The sequence below is a fragment of the Mauremys mutica genome, chromosome 1 (assembly GCF_020497125.1).
Source record: "Mauremys mutica isolate MM-2020 ecotype Southern chromosome 1, ASM2049712v1, whole genome shotgun sequence".
In the NCBI taxonomy this organism is placed as follows: Eukaryota; Metazoa; Chordata; order Testudines; family Geoemydidae; genus Mauremys; species Mauremys mutica.
The window spans coordinates 9033837-9050122 of record NC_059072.1 but is presented as its reverse complement, the minus strand read 5'-3'; the positions used below and the strand labels follow the sequence as shown (position 1 = coordinate 9050122).

The window sequence follows — 16286 nt, the reverse complement described above, 5'->3', positions numbered from 1 at the left end:
AGCTGAAATAGACAGATCTTCCTTTTCTAATTTCACCTTTAAAGTAGTACTGAGTGTCAGTGAATGCAATCAGTAATATTAAATGAGCAGCATGGTAATAATAATTATTAACTGCATTGACTTATTTTGTTTAGGAGAATCCATCCTCAACATACAGGATTCTGAAGTCTATTCACCTTCAAGATCACCATCATTTTCTATAGTTTCAGATATCAGAGGGGTAGCCGTGTTAGTCTGGTTCTGTAGAAGCAGCAAAGAATCCTGTAGCACCTTATAGACTAACAGACGTTTTGCAGCATGAGCTTTCGTGGGTGAATACCCACTTCTTCGGATGCAAGCAGTGGAAATTTCCAGGGGCAGGTGTATATATAAGCAAGCAAGAAGCAAGCTAGAGATAACGAGGTTAGATCAATCAGGGAGGATGAGGCCCTGTTCCAGCAGCTGAGGTGTGAAAACCAAGGGAGGAGAAACTGGTTCTGTAATTGGCAAGCCATTCACAGCCTTTGTTTAGTCCTGAGCTGATGGTGTTCAATTTGCAGATGAACTAGAGCTCAGCAGTTTCTCTTTGAAGTCTGGTCCTAAAGTTTTTTTGCTGTAGGATGGCCACCTTAAAATCTGCTATTGTGTGGCCAGGGAGGTTGAAGTGTTCTCCTACAGGTTTTTGTATATTGCCATTCCTAATGTCTGATTTGTGTCCATTTATCCTTTTCCTTAGAGACTGTCCAGTTTGGCCGATGTACATAGCAGAGGGGCATTGCTGGCATATGATGGCATATATTACATTGGTGGACGTGCAGGTGAATGAACCGGTGATGGTGTGGCTGATCTGGTTAGGTCCTGTGATGGTGTTGCTGGTGTAGATATGTGGGCAGAGTTGGCATCGAGGTTTGTTGCATGGATAGGTTCTTGAGTTAGAGTTACTATGGTGCGGTGTGCAGTTGCTGGTGAGAATATGCTTCAGGGTGGCAGGTTGTCTGTGGGCGAGGACTGGCCTGCCACCCAAGGCCTGTGAAAGTGTGGGATCATTGTCCAGGATGGGTTGTAGATCCCTGATGATGCGTTGGAGGGGTTTGAGCTGGGGACTGTATGTGATGGCCAGTGGAGTCCTGTTGGTTTCTTTCTTGGGTTTGTCTTGCAGTAGGAGGCTTCTGGGTACACATCTGGCTCTGTTGATCTGTTTCCTTATTTCCTCGTGTGGGTACTGTAGTCTTGAGAATGCTTGGTGGAGATTTTCTAGGTGTTGGTCTCTGTCTGCGGGGTTAGAGCAGATACGGTTGTACCTCAGTGCTTGGCACCATCACAGGACCTAACACCATCACAGGACCTAACCAGATCAGCCACAACATCACCGGTTCATTCACCTGCACGTCCACCAATGTAATATATGCCATCATATGCCAGCAATGCCCCTCTGCTATGTACATCGGCCAAACTGGACAGTCTCTAAGGAAAAGGATAAATGGACACAAATCAGACATTAGGAATGGCAATATACAAAAACCTGTAGGAGAACACTTCAACCTCCCTGGCCACACAATAGCAGATTTTAAGGTGGCCATCCTACAGCAAAAAAACTTTAGGACCAGACTTCAAAGAGAAACTGCTGAGCTCCAGTTCATCTGCAAATTTAACACCATCAGCTCAGGACTAAACAAAGACTGTGAATGGCTTGCCAATTACAGAACCAGTTTCTCCTCCCTTGGTTTTCACACCTCAGCTGCTGGAACAGGGCCTCATCCTCCCTGATTGATCTAACCTCGTTATCTCTAGCTTGCTTCTTGCTTGCTTATATATACACCTGCCCCTGGAAATTTCCACTGCTTGCATCCGAAGAAGTGGGTATTCACCCACGAAAGCTCATGCTGCAAAACGTCTGTTAGTCTATAAGGTGCCACAGGATTCTTTGCTGCTTCTATAGTTTCAGAGTTATCTGCCAATGATAGTGTTTCAGTCACATCACATATGTCACATACCCACAGTATGTAGCCTGTAGCAAAAAGAAGGAAAAAAAAATCTATCATCCAGAAACCACCATAGATAAGTTTGTGATAAGAGCCAGCAGTTTACAAAAAGGTAATTGATGAAAAAATTGCCCGGTTTGTTTATGCAACAAACTCTCCTTTCCATATGACTGACATGGTTCAGTCATTAAGTAATAGTAATAATTGGAGATATACCAATCTCCTAGAACTGGAAGGGACCTCAAAAGGTCATTGAGTCCAGCCCCCTGCCTTCACTAGCAGGACCAAGTACTGATTTTTGCCCCAGATCTCTAAGTGGCCCCCTCAAGGACTGAACTCACAACCCTGGGTTTGGCAAGCCAATGCTCAAACCACTGAGCTATCCCTCCCCCCAAAATTCTTTTCACCCCAGATAGGACTCGAACCCACAATCCCTGGCTTAGGAGGCCAATGCCTTATCCATTAGGCCACTGGGGCTACCATATTAGGCCACGGGGGCTACCATACCGAGATACAGTCCACCCAACAGAGCAGATGTTGCAGGCAAATTGCTGGATAAAGTGTATGAAATAGAAATTGAGCAGTGTGCAAAAGGTCTAGAGGGTAAAATTGTTAACCTGAGTCTTGATGGGTGGAGCAATGTCCACAATGATCCTGTTGTACGTGCTTCTGTGACAACAGAAGAAGGGAATGTCTTCCTTACAGAAACAATTGATACATCAGGAAATGCACACATAGCAGAATACTTACAAGAAGTAGCAGTAAAAGCTATCACAAACTGTGAAAAAAAATTCAAATGTCTAGTGCACAGCTTGGTCACAGACAATGCTGCAAATGTATCCAAGATGAGAAGAAATTATTTAGAAGAGAGTCCCAAGCTAACAACATACGGTTATAGTGCTCATTTGATGCACCTCCTAGCCGAAGACTTCAGTGTTCCAGAAATAAAGGCTAATGTTGTTGAAATTGCAAAATACTTCCATAACAACCACTTTGCAGCAGCTGCTCTGATCTTTATCTTTAGAACCCACTTGTCTGAAATGATTGGTCTCCAAGATGGGAAAAACAGAGCTAGTCGGTTGCCAACTGGTGGAACATCAAAGATGGTGAGAATGACCAGATGAGGGGGAGGCTTCTACACCTTTAAAATTGCTGCTTCGGTGGGATGCACGGTAGGAGGCCTTTGTCTTCAGCACTGGGTGTCATAGTGCTGTTGGTCAGGACTGCGGGGGGAAATGATACTTCCCTGGACATCTCTTCAGCGCTGGCATGTAAACTCTGAGCAATCGGAGTGTAGCTTGAGAGTCTTTAAGGGAGTGCAAAGATTCGTCCATGTGGCCTGAGAATTGTTTCTGGCCCCCAAAAGGTAAGTCTTCTACCATGGTTTGTATCTCCTTCAGAAAACCCAAGAGGAGGAGCCATGATGCATGCCTCATGACCACAACAGTCGCGATGGAGCAGGCAGCAATGTCTGCAGAGTGTAATGAGGCTTGTAGTGCTATATGGGCTATGAGGTCTCCTTCTGATATTAGGGACTGGAATTGCTCTTTCTTGGCCTCAGGTAGGTCCATGGCAGAGGTCCTCCAATTTGGAGAAGTTCAAGTAATTATATTTCACCATAAGAGCTTTATAGTTCGAGTGTGGCTGATGAATATGCTTTGCATCCAAATAAGTCTAGGCATTTCCAATCTCTGTCTGGAAGGCTAGAATGGGATTGGTACTGATGGTCTCTCTCTTGCACGCACTGACCACCTAAGAATTTGGGATGAGGTGCAAGAAAAGAAATTACACACCCTTCGCCAGGGTCTGCCAGAGCATCTTCATGGGGTTGAGAAGAGCCTCATTGATCAGTAGTGCGATCTTGAAGGAAGAGAATGTGTGGAGGATGTCAAGCTGCTTATACTACTCGTCCTTGACTTCCTCAACAGGAATTTGCAGGGAGTCTGCAATCCTGCAGAATAGATCCTGAAAATGTTGGAAGTCGTCAGAAGATGTAGGGGGTGGAAGCATGATAGCCTTGTCAGGGGAGGAGAAAGAGGAGGAAAAATGTAATGTTTGGGAGCTCACCTCCTTCTGTTTCTCCTCTTCAGATGCTACCAACAGGGGTTCAACCTCCAGAGGGTGAGAGACCAATGGAGAAGAGAGAGGTGTAGGTCTCCGGCTTTGCTTCCTGGGAGGGTTCCCAAACTGTGCAGTGTACATGGCTCAAAGGTACCAAAATGGCCAACATGAAGGGTGTGGAACATGTGGCTGCATCCATGGTGATCCATGCCAAGACGGTGGACCAGATGCAGACTATGGATAGTGAGGATGATCAGGTGTGATCTGTCTGGTAGACAAGAGAGTGGTGGGGAAGGAAGGTGCTGTCCTCGGGAGAGAAAAGGAAGTGTGTTGTGAGTTTGAAGAGAGTGGAAGTGAGGGGAGGTCACACTGAAGGAGTGTAGACTCAGGAGTGTCCAATACTAGCAGGTCTTTAGGGTATCTAAAATCTTGTGGAGGGGGAAAAAGCATCCTCAGTGCCCGTGTATGGGTGTATTTCCTCATAGTACCAGTAGATGGCGCCAGAGACTTTGCCAGTGGCGGGATAACTCAGTGGTTTGCGCACTGGCCTGCTAAACCCAGGGTTGTGAGCTCAATCCTTAAGGGGGACATTTAGGGATCTGGAGCAAAAATCTGTCTGGGGATTGGTCCTGCTTTGAGCAGGCGGTTGGACTAGATGACCTCCTGAGGTACCTTCCAACCCTGATAGTCTATGATTTCAATAGTGCCAAGAGCTTACTTGGTGCTGACGGCTTCCTCGGTGTCAGAAAGGGCACCAAGGCTGACAGTTTTGTCAGTTCCATAGCTCCTGAAATTGACCTCTCACATTCCCCAAAACCGGGAAACACTGCCGAGGGCTGTAGGTTTGCCCAGTTAGCGTCTTTAGACTGTTTCTTTGTGTCGGTACCGGAGGTACTTGGATGGGCCTTGGAGCTGTGTCCCCTGTCACATGAGATTGAGGCAACAGACCTCAACGGGGACAGTATTCTGGTGGGCTGTGCCTCAAAGTGTGAGGAGGGAGCCTGTTTCTTTTCATCCGAAAGAGATGACTTTCTCTTCAAGGGACATGGGGAGTGAGGATTGGCAGATAACCTGGCAGAGGATGAGGGCCTCTCCAGGGAAGAGTCCAGACCCGGGTCCGATGCCAGTTACAGAGATTCCTCCATGAGGAGAAGTTTTAATCTAATGGTGTGGTCTTTTCTGGCTCTGGGTTTCAGGCGAGGCAGTGGGCACACTTTTGTGGAACATGTCCCTCCCTCAGACAGCAGATGCACTGCGGGTGGCCCTCCATTACCAGGAAGGCAGCCCCACAAGAAACGCACCCTTAAACCCAGAGGATCCAGGCATAAGGGTGAAGGAAAGGCTTACTGGGCGGGAAGTGGTGGAAACAGAAATCTAAATTATGAAATAAGAGTAAAGGTAAAGTTAAACAAAAATAGATAAAAGAAATTAAGAGAAAGACAATATTAACTACACTACTCTAACAGGTAAGGCACTATCTAGTGTGAGGGAATAGATTCCATCCCAGACCAAAGGCAGTAGGAGAAGGAACTGGGGGCGGTCAGACCACACAATGCTGTATATATGTCCCACTCACAGTACAAGAGGGGGGAGGTGTGCATGTGCAGTCACTGCTGATGAAGATCTTCAATCCCAGGCGCATGGGGCGTTGCCGCAAATACAAGTGGAGCATCCACAGGAACATCACTCGAAGGAGAGCATTGGGCTGCCTCATGTGTCACAAGGCATGAGAGTACCTAATAAAAACTAATAAATAATTAACGGGAAGCGCACATAGATAGGAAAATCTTCTAGACTTAAGAAAATCTCTCAGAGTTTTCATAATGATATCAATCTTACCTCAATCAGACCCACTGACTTGTAATCAGACCTGCTCTGCTGTCTCTGGAAGGAGCACTGCTTCAAGATCTCAGTAAATCATTGTGTTCCCAGTGAGTAGATGCTGTGCTCTCCTTTTCTGGCATCCATTTCTTGGACTAAAGAAACTTCATTTTAAAAAAATCTAATTTATCTGCATTCACCAGTTGTGGGAGCAGAGAATAAACTGTAGCTAGATCTCTGCCAATGTATAAGATAGAATGTGATGCAGATGGGATGCCTAGAATTAGTGGATAGCTATCATATGAACTCTGGAACTTTTAAACATGTGCATATATGATATCAGATGTCCCAAAAGGCTGCAATAAGAAACCGTTTTTTGTGTCTGACACTCCCGTTGTTGTTTTCCATTACGGTCACCTTCATATTCTGCTACCGTTCTTCCAAGAGAACACCTTTTGCCGAATACTATTCAACCATAGCTCGGGCCTCTGGTTGACTTCCCTGGCACCATGTGCCTGTGTTTGTCCTGAATCTACGATGCTGGATCACTGAGTGGGAAGGAAGGGCCATTACAGAGGTGGCAGCAAGAATAGGGAGCCAGGCCTGAAGGCCCCTTACTGCACACTGTGGCATTGCAGCATTATGCTGCGTCCAGTACCCTCCATTTCCAACCTGTGACCTATAATATTGATGGACAGCACTATGTGGTAATTAATTACAAGAAATGTATGTATGGAGACTTCATTTGTAATATCTCTGCTCCAAATTTGTGTTTACTCTTCATGTAGGACACTATACGAAGGCCTATCCCAGTTTTTCAAAATGAATCCATGATCCAAAGTGAGCCTCAGTAGCAGGATAAAGTTGAAAAGAAGCTACAAGTTTTTAGCATGCATATTAACCCACTTACCTTAAATTTAAAAACATTATTAGATCAAAAAGACACATATTATTCAAATTAGCTATAACATATACAAGGTAGACTAAGCCTTGAATGACCTGATCCATGACGTGCCTCTTGAAATATTGGATTTCCACACTTGAATAAAAATTGCATTTAAAGCTTTGTTTATATTACAAGGTGTATTGGTTTGAATTGCGTTAATGATGTACTGTTACACAGTTAGTTGAGACAGTATAAATCACATATTAATGCCTTCACCAGCGCTTCATGTATTAATTTGGCAAAGGTGTTGCCTTGATTACAACAATTATCAAAGCAACAAGTGGGAGACCTGTTAACCAATATATCTGGGCTAAAATGTGTGTGTATATCCCATTATCAATATGCATTATTCACACTACCTACAGTAATATGCATTAAGCATACAATAGCAATATAACATTATATTGCATATGTATTTCTAGCAGTTATGTGGCCTGAACTGGCCTATGTCTTTCTATAATCTTATTCACTTATGCTAATACTTTGCAAAGCTGAAGTAAGCTTTGGCATTAGAAAATAGAAAACTTGTCAAAGGCAAAACACATTAATGTTTTGCCCTGGTACAAGCTGGAGAGATACGTTCAAGGATCATTACCCAGAATGCTAGCATACAAAACAGACAAGGAAGGTACAGAAAAACAAATTAAGGAACTGGTACGAACCGGTGGGTCGGCCTTTACTGAAATGTAAAGAGTTGTATTACTCGTAAAGCCTCCTATAAATACTAATAGCTGAAATGTGTCACTTTGGAGGCAAACCTTCTGGGTAAGGTGAATTCAACAATGCTGCACAAGATGGCTTCCTGGAAATTATTTCTGTATTGACCCTTATTTCCTGTACTATACTTATATAGATCTCTTATTTGTGCTCTTGCTTATATTTCATGATGAACCAAAGTGTGATCAATCAATTGAGTATGCAATTTACCAACAAGGGTCAAGGCAACCCCACCTTTGCCTGGGCTATGAGGGGAAAACTGTAGTCTGCCCATAGAGCTGGACAATCAAGATTCCCAAAGATGCATTTAATTGGTGGGGGGGAGAGCGAGGAAAGTGGGACTGGAAGAGATTCAGACCTTTAATTTTGCCTTTTCTCAGCCTAACTCACTTCAAGAAGCCTGCAGAAGCACCAGTCACTGCAAACTCCTCAGAAGGAGAAGCACAGTGGAGGGTGACAATTTCCTCAAAAACCAAACAGCCCCGGGACACAGCTGGAAATTACACAAAGTGTTGAACTGAACTGTCAGTCTAAAAATTTGAAATGAAGTTTAGAGACACAAGGTGGGTTAGATACTTTGTCTCTCTAATATCCTGGGACAGACACGGCTACCGCTATGCTGCAAGTAAAAAAGTTTGGCATTTTCCTAAGAAAAGCTCAGTAGTAGCAAGAAAAAGTTCATCATGACAGGATTTGAACATAGGATTCCATTTGATATTTCAGGTCTGAGGCTTAGACCAGTAAGCCATCTCTTCCCACTTATGAAGCATTTTGTCTGGATCTAAAAAAATTCTTTCAAGAAATCTTTTATCAGGTCACTGTGTTCAGTTTGGTGCATTGGAAAATTTCTGGTCAGTATTCATTCAAAAGTGTTCTCATTGTCCTGGACTGCCCAAGCAGGTAGGGACTGAACGCACTCTTTAGGCAATGCACTCTACCCGGGTACAGTTTGGCTCTCCAAAAGCTCTTGAGCATCCTTTCAGCAGAAGAAGTGCACTGATCTGTTGTGAAAGATCAATATCCAGGTCTTTTTGGACAGCTCAGCCAAACAAAACGGACAGGGGAAACAAAGAGTTATCACCCCTACCACAGAGAGACTCCCCATCAAAGAGATCTGTCTTAAAATATGAATACAGCATGATTGGTGTGCAAGGTGCTTTTCGCAGCCCCCTGCCCTAAAGAGTTTACCATAAACTATTTGTTCCCACACGCTACCCATAAGCAACTGTGAAGGATAATCAAGGGTTAAAAAAAACTAATTTAACATGTGGATGGTATTCTAAATTTTTACTTAGAAATGTAAAGACTCAAAGAGTATTAGTGAACACGATTCACTGACTGTGCTTTCTAAGCACATTACAACCATTACCAGATCTGTTTCTTTCATGAGCTGGAGAGAGAAACGCTGTTAATTATACAATATTAGCCTATGACATAGCACTGAAATCCTGCACAGCATGAACCAAGTTAGCTAAACTAACAAAATGAATAATTTAACTTAGTCAGAAAGGATTCACTCTACTACCTTCACCATTTATCTCAGAATAGCCATTTCTGACACTCCTGAAATTACAGTCGTAGGTGCTGAAGATTAGCACTATTCACTACTCTAAAAAAATATAATCCAGGGATAGCAGCAAAATTACTAGAATGTTCAAAGATTACCATAATACCAAGAGTTTGTACCCCCAACAGCCACAATTACCACACTGAAACCCTTTATTATAGTCACACTGAAATCCTTTATTATAATCTAATTTAGAACTCAACATTCATAATTGGAAACATAATGTAATATTAAAAACAAATGGGGGAGATTTTTGCAGATTTTGAAGCAGTTATTACATTAAGTGACATCTTAAACATTTTCTTTTGAGTCACTTTCGAGGGAAGTTGTACAACGCCAAGACTACAGTAGACTGTTATGAAGGGAGTGAGCAAGTTGATGAGTTCACAGTGATCCAGAATAAACCCTTGCCAATACATCACAAGTTTGAACTCTGTCCCTTTTCATCACATTAACTACCAAAGTTTACCTATTTCCTGGTTTATAGGCCACTGGCAGGAATGCCATTGTCTTCCTCCTTCTGTGGAGGGCAGAAATCCGAAGATGCAAGTTGATCCTAGGAATCTGAAAGTATTCCCCAGGGTAGGGGAATGATTCCACAGCACAACCTCCTTGTAACAAAGAATATTTAGGGATATTACAGGACACCTTTGCATTTTGCTATAATGTGCAGGAGGGGTTTTGTTGAAAATGAATATTCATTCCATCCGGCTTTCTTCATCTTTCACTGTATTTTGCCAGCAGATTTCTGTGGTATTTCCTCAATTCAGACTGCTTACACCCTTCAAAAACTCTAGTGGAACATCTTTACTGGGCAAACTGTCATTTTTTGCTTAGTTTGACATGAGCAAGTTTGTTAATGTATTTTGACAGACTTGCATAACATCCTTAAATGTTTTGAACAATGCAGTTTAGACCAGGATGCAATATTAATGAGTGAATAATGTTCCTGAATACTGGGTTTAATATTTAATAAGTCTGAGTGCAGGCTGGATGTGCTGCAGAAAGATGTGGTTGGAAATCACTGCAGCTGTCAAGGACCAGAAAAGAGGCTACAGACTCCAAGAAAACCTTTAACCTAAACTTAAACTGGGGTCTGAGAAGTGTGAAATTGATGTTTCTTCAACTGAATTTCTAGTAACTGATCATTATTCATCTGACTGAAAAGTTTATCCAGTGCCCTTCATTAAAACTTAGATAATTTAAGTTCTCCTGTCTCCACAGACAAAAAGTATGCAGGGTGAGGGAAGAGACACAGCATCTCAGGATTTACAATTAAAATCTGAAAGGGATTGCAAGGATGGTTGCTTACTGAAAGTCAGATACAATGTGACAATGCACTTACATGGCACATGGAAGACTATACTAGAACCCAACAATGAATTCACCTCAAGTTAATTCTATTACTTTAAAATGATTTCTTACCATGTTTGTGCCTTTTTTTAAAAAATCAGAAAGCTCCCTAACTGTACTTCTATGTAAATTATTGGATTCACACAAGGCTTTGTATGCTATGGGTAAAAAACACCAGTCTATTTTTGCTGCTTTTCTGTTGACAATGCTAACAGTAATTGCTTTCTTCAAAAATCTCTGCCTGATTTCATTTCTAAACCCAGTATTAGAAAGTATACAAGTATTCACAGAAAATGTCAGCCTTCACTGCATTTTTAAGTGATATAACTTGAAAATCACATTCGCCTGAAATTTTTGTATCTACTATAGTTACAAGTAATACTTGTTGTGTGACAAAGTGTGCAAAAAAAATCTTTTTTTCTTCCAGTTTTCTTTGTTCATTTGACAGTCAGCTTCACTCATCTCCCTATTGAGTAGTTAGTCCCTTACTCCCTTGCTGAATTTTTTTTATAAACACAACAGAAAACCTTTATACACTTTTCTTTAAATAGGCATAATTAAAAAAAGAAAGGACAAAACTATTTAAAAGATGTTTTACTAAAAAAAAATTTTAATAATCAAGTCCATTTAAAAAAATCCAACTGACAATGTCCCTTTAAAATAGCCTGCATCTTTTGATTGTACATTCCATTAAATTTTTTCAAATTAGTGATTATATTAAGCACCGCTTCAGTAACTCTATGGAATATATTTCAAAGGCTTGTGGGTCATTTCAGCCATGTGACTCTCACTGAAGTCATTGCGATTTGCATGGCTAGAATTTCTGTCAATGCAATGCTTCGAACATTTACCCCAAAAGGTGTCTATTCACCTGTCATTATACGTATACAGCGTACTTAGTGCCCTACCAAATTCACAGACGTGAAAAACGCATCATGGACCATGAAATCTGGTTAGGTTGCGGGGGTTTTGCAGTATTGCCACACTGAAGGCAGCACCATCGCCACCATCAGCAAAGAAGTAAAGGTAGCATATTGGGGGGGGGGGTCACTTTTGAGAGGGGGCGTAGGGCCAGGCTTACGGGTGAGCGACTGCCCAGGACACCGCAGTCAGGGGCATGCTTTGGTCACTACACACACAGCCAGCCCGCCCGCCCAAGGCCTCTTTAACCCCCAAGCACTGGGCAGGGGCAGGATTGGGTGCACCCCAGAGCTGTGTCAATACCACACCACGCCACCCTCACTTCTACGCTGCTGCTGGCAGCAGCACTGCCTTCAGAGCTGGGCACTCGGCCAGCAACTGCCACTCTCCTGCCGTCCATCTCTGAAGGCAGCGTCGCCGCCAGCAGCAGCGCAGAAGCAAAAGTGGCTATTTCATGATCCCCCTAACAATAGCCTTTGACCCCCACATGATTCCCTTTTGGGTTGGCACCCCCACAGTTACAACACTGTGATTTTTCAGATGTAATTTAAGATATTTTAAATCCTATGACCATGAAATTTACCAAAATGGAACGTAAATTTGGTAGAGCCCTAAACGTATTACATACATTTCCATTTCCCTCCGCCTTGTATCCTTATCACTTCTGGAAAAAGTTCAGAAAACAAAAGCAGTGCTCCAAGCCCTTGGAATATTTTACAAAGAAAGTAGATTTTTCTCAAAAGTTAAACTGTAACATTAGATACATGCACACACACGCACATATTCTGGAGGCACTATACTAACTCTGTACTTGAAGTTCCTTTATTTGCATTTAAGGCAAGGTTTCATTTTATTTTTCATAAGATTATCATCCCAAAACTTGCAATTTTACCTCTGAGGAACAAGGAAGTTATTTGTAAAGTCAAGGAAAAATGAATTATTAGTTCATCAGTTTAAAATGTTTAAGTGATCCATTTTGGTAGCCTACCAAATAAGCGGCTGAATTTTGGAGACTTGAAAACTGATTTAGGGGACAATTTCACCTGAATCTAAGACCCGGGCAACTTTAAGTTACATAATTTGAAAATAACCATCATTTTTCATAAAGGCTTCAATTTATGCCATCAAGTCCTGCAGATAGTGGATTATTTGTCAATAGATGGATGGCAAGGGATATTTTTAGACTACATAACTTTTGATGTCTAGAATCTTCACAGGAGTGAAACTGACATTCCCCTGCGTTGCAGAACTTTATCCCACAGTTGCTTCTCTTCTGAGAGCCTTAGCAGTGGAGCTCCACTCATGTGGACCTCCACTCCTACAGACACCAAACGCACAGCAGAGGAGCATCTCTTCTACACCCTCCAGCCAGGTAAAGGGGATTTAGATCAACAGGGAAATCCTGTCATCACTATATTTATCCATTACATTTTACAGTGTTAAAGTATACACATAAATTTGTGTGTGTGTGTATATGATCCAGTTCAACCATAAGTTATGGGACTTGATGCAGTTATTCTTGGGAAAAGTTCCATGGCCTGTTACACAGTGGGTCAAACTAAATTATTGTAATTCTCCCTCCTTGACTTCAGTCTATGTAACCCCCAACATCTTCCATCACCTGAAACACCGTTGTGCATCTCCTGCTGCCTTGACTTATTTATTTTCCCTGCTCTGAGGAGCAAGGAATAGGATGTGTTATCAGAGCGCCAGTTTTCAACATTATATAAATATAATTAAAATTATACTCAGATTTATTTTAAAAATTCCTTTTTTGGATTAATTGTCAATAGTTGCTGAAAACCCATAGAAAGCCTTGTTGACTTAATCATTATTTGTTTCCACTAGTATCTGCATTATGCTACACACTGTATAAATATCCACTGAGATAGTTTGGAGATGGGCAGCTGTATAAAACACTAAACTAGACAGTACAAATACAAAAAAACAAAATAGCTTTGACCCAAAGAGAACAAATTAGATGGATTATTGGTTTTGAGAACCATCTGCAGCTCTCAACATTATCAATAAAAATGTCTCAGATTGTGCTTGCTAATTCATACTGCAATCCGGACACAGGCTCCTGACAATTTAACTACTACCTATTTTTTTTTTTTTTTTTTTTTTACAGAGTTTTTCTTTTTTAGGCAATTATGGTACAACAGGATGCCTTGTTTCTAAGAGATGCAAACCGAAATCGTGCTCACATGAAACAGCATAGCAAAAACTACAGGAGAGTTTAACCTGTTTAATTTATGATTTTATGCCACAGGCATGAAGGGTCTATCTCAGAACAGTAAAGCTGTTTTAGATAGTTTATGTAAGTGTTTAGTTTTCAGATTTTTTTCCCCCATCTTTGTATAACTTGCAATGAAATTGCTTCCCAATTTAACACCACATAAGTCTCCTCATAGAATCTGCAAAGACAGTCACGATATTGTGGCAACAATATTAATTGTCCATTAAAATGAATGGGGCGTTAGCATGAAAAATTAATTAGCGTTTCTCTGCTATGCCTACTCATTTGCTACTTTTCAAAACGAAAGAGCTCAGCAGTTTGAAAGCAAAGATTTGTTTTAAAATGCAAATTGGGGGTAGGGAAGGAGGACTGTTCCTCTCCCCTGCCCTTTTTAATCCATAACCGTGAAGTAGTATTATTTCTGTGATGCTCTCTCTTTAAAACATAGCTCACTGGCTCCAAATCATTTTCTGACCTCTCAAAGGAAAATAAACTTGTCAAGATGAAGCTTCATATACAAATTATCAGTTCAGATGCTGAGTTTTGAAAGTGAAATAAAAAATTATCCCCTGAAAATTGGAATTTATAAGGTAATAGTGAATTATATAGCAGTGTCCTCTGTAGTTCCCACTTCCAGTCTGCGAGATGCATCTCTGTATGTATTTAGGACTGAGTATAATAGTATTAATGGAGAATCATTCCAATAAGACATCGTTGGAGAATGCCAAATACTTTTCTTTACAAAACGCAATAAAGGAAAATAAAACGGGCTTCCATGAGTTTGATATTTCCAACCCTTCTCAGCCTTACAAGAAACAGGTATTGGAAACATCCTGAGACTTACATAATATTATGGAGTTGAAGTTGCTATACTGAACTTTAATGTGCACAACAGATTGTGATTGTGTTTGCTTATTACAGCTGTTATGAAGAGAGAAAAGTAAATTGATCTTGTAAATCGGGTCAATACTGGAATGTTGTCGACAGTATCAGAGTATTTTGCCCATTTTAACATTTTGTTTTAATATACAGCCAATGGCCTTCCACCACCTCCCCCTAGGAATTTGATTCTATGCTCCACAAAATCTGTTTGGAAATCAGAGTATTTCCATTCTACATTCTTTTTTGTTCAATTTCATATCCCACTATACCTCTGAACCTGGAAATGCAAGCAGTATTGCAGGGTGTGGATTATACCCTTCCTACGCAATGGTATCATGCCCTGTCAGAAGTCACATTCACTTGTCTTGCCAGCTGGTATCCAATTTTTTATGTCTACTTTCCCAAGCTCATCTGTCACTACAAATATCCTCTGAAATGAACAGTGGGTGGGGTTTTTTTGGTACTGTATGTTGTATTAAATAGCAACTAAGTTCAACAAGACCTGTAGAAAAATAATATTTATGTGATCACATATTATATCAAGGCATACATATAAAGGGGCAGAATTAAGGTTGCACAGGCTACCTTACTTGTGCCATTTCCTAAGTTTTGAGCGCTTTACTTTGCAATCTTAATAATGTTCTTTTAACAGTTATGTTTTTAAATAGAGTAGTTACACTGCATCGGATTAAAAATAAAATGTAAACACTTGTTCTTCAAGGTTGCCAGGGATTAGGAAGAAACTTCCCCTACTAGCATGTTATTCCAAAATTGCACTTTACAGGGTTTCTTGAATCTCTCTGAAGCACTTGATACTAGCCCATCAAAGAGAGAACACTGGACTACTGGTACAATCCAATATGACAATTCCTATATTCCTAAATATAGTTACCAGTTAGATAATGTCCCCAACTGCTTTCTAAGACAAAGGTCATTCATTCCAAAAGTTATTAAATCCTTGCTCCAAGACTCCCAAAATGAACTTTATACTCTCCGGCACACTCCACTGTAAGATGTGAGGGCTGTCAATCCTCCATCATATAGCTAGCAGTACTGTAAATATATTGCCGCTGTCTGCTTACACAACGCATCAACACATCATCAAGAACTCTCAGCCTCAGCATATTAAACTACAAACATTTTTCTGATTAAACCAGATTTTTGTCCCCCCTATGTGGGAAAAAGCAACTCTTCTAATTTGAAAGGTAATATATCAGAGTTAGTTACATGTCACAGCAAAAGGAGAGTTTACTTAAAAAAGAAATTAAGTCTAGTTCACAATTCATACAATCCCTAACGTACTACCCATGTGCACCGAATCAGAGAAAATGTATGCATGATTTATAAATTAAAATACGTTGGTCAAACTTAAAATGACTAGCATCAATAAAGAATTTTATTTTTCCTTTTTATTTTCCAGATCTATGCCATTAAAATAGAATAAACATGCTATTAACAGAGAAGTCAATAGAAAGCTTTAAAATATACAGTACCACAAAAGGTCAAGCCTCAGTATTGATTTTAATACAACATTTTTGTGCAGCTTCCCAAAGGGTTCTTTTCCAATATTGTTTTTCATTTTTCTTTCACTTTGTACCTTGACTGGTGAATTTGTTGTTCTCCTCTGCAAAAAGCTGTCTACTGCAAGAATTTTGTCACATATGTGACATACTGCTGAGATCTGACAAACCAAGGTGTGGGGTGGGGAGCACTCAAACAGACCAGAGTATCAACTACCGTATTTATCGGCGTATAACACGCACTTTTTTCCCCTGAAAATAGGGGGCAAATGATGTGTGCGTGTTATACGCCGATATA

General features: G+C 41.0%; 1 protein-coding gene and 1 non-coding gene across 5 annotated transcripts in view; both read right to left on the bottom strand.

Moving 5' to 3' along the window:
* The window catches only part of CHCHD3 (coiled-coil-helix-coiled-coil-helix domain containing 3), a 254625-nt gene that overhangs the window by 178365 nt on the left and 59974 nt on the right, over positions 1–16286 (bottom strand). The gene's annotated exons all lie outside the window — the stretch shown is intronic.
* TRNAR-CCU lies at positions 2366–2438 on the bottom strand. The gene has a single exon. It is a non-coding gene; the product is annotated as a tRNA-Arg (tRNA).